Source organism: Somniosus microcephalus, chromosome 24 (genome assembly GCF_052327205.1).
Source record: "Somniosus microcephalus isolate GS21.2 chromosome 24, FLI_Smic_1.0, whole genome shotgun sequence".
Lineage (NCBI taxonomy): Eukaryota > Metazoa > Chordata > Chondrichthyes > Squaliformes > Somniosidae > Somniosus > Somniosus microcephalus.
The window spans coordinates 28,570,692-28,577,104 of NC_141010.1; the positions used below are offsets into that span (position 1 = coordinate 28,570,692).

A 6,413-nucleotide genomic window follows, 5' to 3' on the forward strand; every position below is an offset into this window, starting at 1 on the left:
TCTATGGCTGGAATTTTACCTACCTTGGCAGGTCCGGTGCGGCCGGTGTCCCAACCCTCCTGCTGGCTCCACCCCGCTGCAGAAAATGAACTTCCCTTAATGGGACCTATTAAGCCCGCCCAGCGCGTTACACGGCCCAATGAGATGGAGCGGGTCTGGTGACGTCACTCATGACGTGTTTTCAGCCAGGATCTTGAAAGGGACCCTGGCCACATTACATTTTAAGTTTAATCTAACAAAGTGGGTGTTGAATCTTTATTCTACAATAATATAATAAAAGTTATATATGAGTGACAAACAAATATTTAAATAATATTATCATTAAGTAATATGATGCCATCGACAAATATGATCAAGAACATCATTTAAAAATACATTAATTGGGAAGTTATTGGTGCTTTAGTCACAAATCTATAGACTTTTGTATCAGCAACTGGTACAAATAAAAGATGGGTGTGTATAGGTAATATATAAAATTCAGCAGATTTTAAATGTAATTGTAAAGGGGTGGATTTACAATCTTATGCAAGTTCAGCAGAAGAGCTGCGGAATCCCTGACAAACAGTATAAGTGGTGCTTACAATGTGTTTCTGGGATTTCTGCAGCTCTTCTGTTGAAGTTAACAATGGACTAGTGAGAGAACCTCTGCAGCAATTCACCCTAAAGTCTCAGACTGAAAAATTAAATTAGTCATATTCAAGGACTGAAAGCAAATTGAACCAGTGGAATGAGTGATGAGAATGAAATTGTTACGATTGACGACTTGATTTAATGTGTAACTGGACAATCACAGTATACTGTGAGAAAAACCTGACCAGAAACAACACAGAAATCTATTTAAATGGTATATGTCATTTTTTATAGTGCAGATCAATTCACTGCAATTACTGTTGAATTGGAAGGCAACAGCCAAGAATGGCCAGTGAGAAATGTATTTCCCTCACCATCCAGGGTAGGAGGGGAGCCTTCAGCACTTACATCCTTTCAAGAATTTCTGAATTAACATTTACCAGTACCTTTTCAAGTAGAACAGAATCTCCATCAATCTGTTAACTGATGTAATCAACATGTTTTTATTTTGGTTTGTTTTCCGTGCTGTCAAGTAATCAGCTGGAGCAATGGCCACGGAACTCTCACCTCAGGTTGACAGATGTGGTTCCCGAGCTGTGTGACTCCTGTGGCCATGCAGGGAAATTTAAAAAGTAGGGGTAAAAAGGCTCTTAAGTGCCTGTAAACTACCTGATAATCATCTCAATTGGGTCGCCCACTGCTGCAGGTCGGGTAGGATCCGTGATGACAGGCGCGCCTGTGGGAAAGGCGTGTGGGAGTGAGATGACAGCAGGTTCCTGACCCGCTGTCAAAAATAATAACTTTCCCACCCGACCCGCCACCGATCACGCCCGTTACCATCCCGGAAAATTCAGCCTTATGTAATAAATACATTTTTGAAACTGACAAAGAAAATTCAATATATAAGATTCTAAACTTCATTTCTACATGAAAAACGTCTCTTAGCCTCATTGCCAAAGTCACTTAAAACAACTTACTGCAAGATTGTTTTTCTCCATTAAAAAATCCAAGAATAAACTTGAAAGAAAATAAAATCAGCAGCAGAAAATTATTATAGACTGAAGAAAAGTTGAAATGAGGAGAAAATTGAATTAAAGTAAGATTTTTTTGGCTTAATTCACTTCAAGGAACAGACAGAAATTTTGGGGGGAATTTGAACCTAAAGAAACGGGTGTGTTGGGGTGTGGGGGTAGTTAAATTGTTAAAAATGGGATTCCCGACCTAAACCCACCTCCAACCAGTCCACTTCCCGTTTCAATGGAGGCGGGATGGGAGCGTGGGATGGGGGGCGGGCAGGCAACCCACTGCCAGGAGGCGGGACGTCAACTCAAATATTTTAATGAGGCTGGCAGCCTCCTTTTTAACCTCCAATTCATTTTTAACTGCATGTGGACGGGTTTTACACAATTCGTAAAACCCTGCAGTTACAGCAAGGCGGGGACTGCTGGACCCATGAGGTAAGTGCCTTTACACCTACCTCCTGGATCCAGGGTCCCTGCCTACCCCACCCCCGTGATTGGAGACCCCCTCACGAGGCCTCCGATCACCCCCCACCCCCAGGCCTTCCCGCGCCCCCCCCCCCCACCAACCTGGGGCCGGCCATGATCTTCTCTTCACCCACCCCAATCATCCGGCCCCGATCCTCTCTCCCGCCCCGCCCCACATCCCGATCCTATTAACGGCACAGCCCGAACCCTGATCCATGGCCTCCCCCCTCTCCCCAATCCTTTTACTAGCACAGCCCGATCCCCATTCTCTGTTCTGACACGCCCCCCCCCCACCCCGATCATTTTAACGGCATGGCCCGATCCCTGGCCGAACTCCCCACCCCGATCCCTCCCTCCCTCCTCTGTGCGGCCAAGTGCTGCTGGCCTGCCTGCCCACAGCCAGCAGCCTCTCAATCTGGCTGGCGGGAAACCGAGGCCTTGCATACAAATCAGACCCTGCCGGTAATCAGGCCTCCCGGGTTTCCCGACTGCCTCGGAGCCCCCCCACCCCACCGCCCCCAATCCGCCCTCTTCCTTAAAATTCAGCCCATTGTGTTTGTAAAAGTAATGTATAGAGGAAAAGAGCAATCAGGTTTTATGTTACTAACTTTATTTTGGACAATATGTTTTGATTTTGAGAAAAAACAATCTCAAAATAAGGTTTTCCTAAGTATTATTCTTACCTGTGTCTTAAGCGTGCAAAGGCATCCTCGAATACTTCCACAGAAATACACTACCATCAGCTGCTATAATTACATGTATGAGTTGGTGATAATGAGATTATTATCTCTCACACTCTCACTCTCACACTCTCATTAAAAATAAAGAATAATGGATACCTACAAGTGAATTGCTTGATAGGAATCCAATCAGGGGATGCAGATGGTAGCGCAAGTCATGGGAGTTTAGCTGTTAGTTTGTTGCTCAACTGAGCCCACCAATTAGTGTCTTATATATACTCAACAGTACACTTTCATTCAAGGGGAACGTTTTGCAGTCGGGAAAGGACTGGAGGAGCGCTATTTAAAGGCGGCTGGTTCCTGCCTTTTTTTGTCGGCGACATTTTTGCACCACGCATTCTGAGAGAGAGAGAGAAAGAGACTTCTGGAGAGATTCAACGCTGTGTGAAGGAGTTTTGGGTACTGAGCAGCACTTTGCAGGTTCATTTTGATTTGACCTTCCTTGCATCGATTTAGATTAGACTATGGGGGCTGCACTCAGCTCTTTCCCTGGGCCTCTCCATTGTTCTTTCCAGCAGATTTGATGTACAGGTCTCTCCAGGCCGAGAGTCAAGGCTCCAATGAGCAGGGTGTGGCTGGACAGCAAGATCGACCCTCCCCTTTAAGAACTGGCCGGCGCCAGTGTGTCTGTGTTCCATTGCTGACTGACATCACATGAGCTTCGCCAGCGCTCTGAGGTAGTGCCTCGCTCCTCGGCGTTAGCGCCTTAAGAGAGGTGTGTAGCACCTGATGTAGCGCTCCAATCACCTCCAGGGGCGATAGAAGCCAAGTTTGCAGTCGGAGGCGATAATTAGTGCCAGGCGCTAAACTTTGCGCCCAGCTGATAATTGCGCCCCAAACGGGGCAATACCGAATTTCTCCCCCATACTGTCTAAGGTAGGGGGGCAAGGTACTACCAATTTGATGGCCTGATTTTGGAAATAGGGTGATATTGCTTCACTCAACTGGACTTGTTCCTGTCACATTTTTTCACAGCAACTTTGTAAAAGAAAATCCATGTGTGGTCTTTATTTGGAAGACTTTTTGTCAAATTAATCTACGTATATAAAAAAAGTTTTTCAATAATTGAAAGTAAAACCTAAGAGATTCTCCAAAACAAGACTGCAAGATAGTTGGCCTCATAATTTTCCTTTCTTTTAATTCTTACTGAAACTTTATTGTTGTACAATTTGAAAGTTATTAATTCCCTTCCTATTAGCTTGTCTTAACTCCAATTCCTTCCTCTTCAACCCATAACATAGGAAGGGAACCTCCTTCCCAGCTTTCTCTGATGTTGCTGATAAATAAGGAGAAACCGTTTCCAGTGGCAGAAAGGTTGTTAACCAGAGGACACAGATTTAAGGTAATTGACAAAAGAACCAGTGGGAAGATGAGGAGAATTTTTCTTTTCACACAGCAACTTGTTATGATCTGGAATACACTGCCTGAAAGGGTAGTGGGAGCAGATTCAATAGTACCTTTCAAAATGGAATTGGGTATATTCTTGAAAAGGAAAAGTTTGCAGAACTATGGCGAAAGAGCAGGGAAGTGAGGCTAATTGGATACCTCTTTCAAAGAGCTGGTTCAGGCACGATGGGCTGAATGGCCTCCATGTGCAGTATGATTCTGTGGACACGATCTTGCCAGCCTTGGGAAGGTGGGTATGGTGGCGGGATTGCCGGGAAAATGGCAGAATCTGGGGGCGGGTGCCCATCCCGCTTCCAACCCGCATCTTCCCAGGAGGTGGGTAGCCGACCCACGCCGGGACCCGTCTCCTCGAGACAGGAAGAGGATTACAGCCACTTAACTGCCTGTTAACTGCCATTCTCTGTAACCGGCTTCCCCTTAATTGGCCTGCTAAGCCTGCTGGGCGGGCTTAACAAGGTCAATCAAGGGAAAATAGCGTGGGTTGGCCACAAGTCGATGGGACAACGACCCGACAAGCAGCAGTCCCGCCTCCAACGTGCCCCCATTGACAAAATCGCCCCCTGTGTTGCTCTTGTGGTGGCCCCTTAGATGTACACAGATGTACAATACCCTTGGCTGACTATGCTTTTGATTTTCCCTTCCAGCAAAGAATCACATGGCATCTTTTTGGTAGCTGTGGCCTGACAGCATGGACAGAATCACAAAGACATACTTTGTGGGACTGCAGGTGTGGACTTCCATGACACTGTACTTTACAGCTCTAACATGCCTTGCCACCGCACATTTATTTTTGTTTTGACCTTTGGAAACACTTATTATATCATTTGGAAATAATGTCAAATTCTGGTTTATTCTACAGAGCTTAAAAATGGCACAGCAAATTTCCTCCATTTCAATCATTGCTTAGAAAAATGGATTTGGCCTCCTACATTGAACAAATGTTAGCTTTCACTTACAGTTTTGTTTCTTCTCTGATGCTGCATGCTACACACAGTTTCCATTTAATACGAAACAGTCCATTTTGCTAAAATTGGTATCAACATAAATCTGAAGATATCAAGCTGTAGCAGATTCAATGTATCATTGAATTCCTTCCAGAAATTACAAATGAGGCCAGAAAGCCAGTCCATAATTTTTGTTGCAACTTAACCGCTCCTATTTTCCTCTGTGCTTTAACAAATCTTTCAAGGCATTTTGTAAACACCATGTTTAATGACTCTTTAAAACTAACACATAGAGGAAACTGGAGGGGAAGTGCTTTAACGTGTTTGTAAAATAATAAATTGTCTTCTGCAATGAAGCACAATCTTCCTGTATGCACTCAGTGGTGTTCACCCTTTTCAAAGCTGTGTCTAATCCTGAAATTCTGATTATCATGGAGACAAAAGTGAAATCCTATTTACATCATTCAAATCTAATCAGCAGGGATTTTTAATTGCAAGCAGATTACATTAGAAGTTCTCCATCTACTCCCACACAAACCCTTGATTGAATTTGCGTTAGATATCAGCAAGATGTATCTGTACATCGTTCCTTTGGAGCTTGCTATTGTTGGCTTTCTCAAATATGCTACTTCAATGCCTTTGGTATTCTACTGGAAAAACTCCTGCTGTACAGCATTTCACAACCCAGCATTTACATCACGGCACCTTGCATTATACTTCAACCATTGATTGATGTACATAGTGCTTTACAAATACTGTGGCAACTCCTACATCATGTCTTAAGTAGGACAGCCTGCTGCAATTGAATTTTTAAAATTACATCAGACTTTATTACCTATATAGGGCTAAAGTAATAATCCTCCCTTTATTTATTAGGCAAATATATACAAATCCAAGACACTACGGGGTAGAAATTACTATTGGCAATGTTATTGTACAAAGGCTTAAAACCTTGATATGTAGTTCCTATCTCTGCCATTTTAAATGAGGTGCTAGGCACTTACTTGAAGCCTATATTAAAATGGTGGAGAGAGGAATTTGGAATGCGTGTGTTAAGCATTTGTTTGACAGCCTCACCAACAGTAATTTCTACTCTTGTAAGAGTATAGGTATGCATTAGTATTGTTTATACAATGGCCTAGAAATTGCGGTCGGAGGGGTACCTCCGGAGTACACCTCTGACCCACGAAACAATTCCGAAAGTACCTCCTGGCGCCCAGGCTGCGGAGAGTTCCGGTCTCAGGCCTCCAGGCGTACGGCAGCGT

At 44.0% G+C, this 6,413-nt stretch overlaps 1 long non-coding RNA gene across 1 annotated transcript; it reads left to right on the forward strand.

Annotated features, from left to right (window-relative positions):
• Positions 1 to 3,893: 3,893 nt before the first annotated feature.
• On the forward strand, positions 3,894 to 5,510 carry LOC147101157 (uncharacterized). Its single transcript, XR_015073497.1, has 2 exons — positions 3,894 to 4,139; positions 4,849 to 5,510. It is a non-coding gene; the product is annotated as an uncharacterized LOC147101157 (long non-coding RNA).
• Positions 5,511 to 6,413: the final 903 nt, after the last annotated feature.